General features: G+C 28.4%; 1 non-coding gene across 1 annotated transcript; it reads left to right on the top strand.

Annotated features, from left to right (window-relative positions):
- TRNAT-AGU lies at nt 1-74 on the top strand. The gene has a single exon. It is a non-coding gene; the product is annotated as a tRNA-Thr (tRNA).

Raw genomic sequence — 728 nt, 5'->3', positions numbered from 1 at the left:
GCTTTCATAGCTCAGTTGGTTAGAGCACCCGTTTAGTAAGTGGGAGGTCTTGAGTTCGACTCTCAATGAAAGCAGTTCTTTTTTTCCTTTTCTTGATGAAGCTGCTAATACTGAATTTGTAAACTATGAAGGGAAAGATGAAGCATTCAAAGAGTTTCAAAATTTAAATTTTCAATCAAGCACTTTCCCATCTCTTCTAAAATTTTGGATGAAAATGCATTTAAGTTTGAAGATTAAAATACATAAAAATCTAAACTAACTTATAAAACTAGAGAATTGTATGTTCCTTTTTGTTTTGTAAATGCAAAGGTATCAATTGGAACTTGGAAATGATTAAAACAAGTCATAGAAAAAAGAGAAATAGTCAAAGACATTTTCTATCAAAACCATATTATAGTTAACTCTTCCTAAACATAATAAGATTAGTCTTAACACAGTAACGAAAATAAGTCAAAGAACAAACTTTAATTCGTTATTTGTGACGTTCTCTATTAATTAAGTCCTAAAAAGACCAACAAAATTTATTGTATGAGAGTCAATTCATTTAAATGTCTATATAGATTTTTCTTAAGCATATGGTAGAATAAATGTGATAAAAATGAAGAAAATAGGAGAAATTATACACACAAAAAAAATGAGAAAGCAATATGAGATCTCCTTCCAAGTTCCAACTTTTTGGTATTAAGAACACTGGTTTTAAAAATGAGTTATTGTCCTTCTTTAACTCT

This window comes from Nicotiana attenuata, chromosome 7, assembly GCF_001879085.1.
Source record: "Nicotiana attenuata strain UT chromosome 7, NIATTr2, whole genome shotgun sequence".
Classification (NCBI taxonomy): domain Eukaryota; kingdom Viridiplantae; phylum Streptophyta; class Magnoliopsida; order Solanales; family Solanaceae; genus Nicotiana; species Nicotiana attenuata.
The sequence above is the reverse complement of the archived record's forward strand: the minus strand, read 5'-3'. Positions and strand labels throughout refer to the sequence as shown.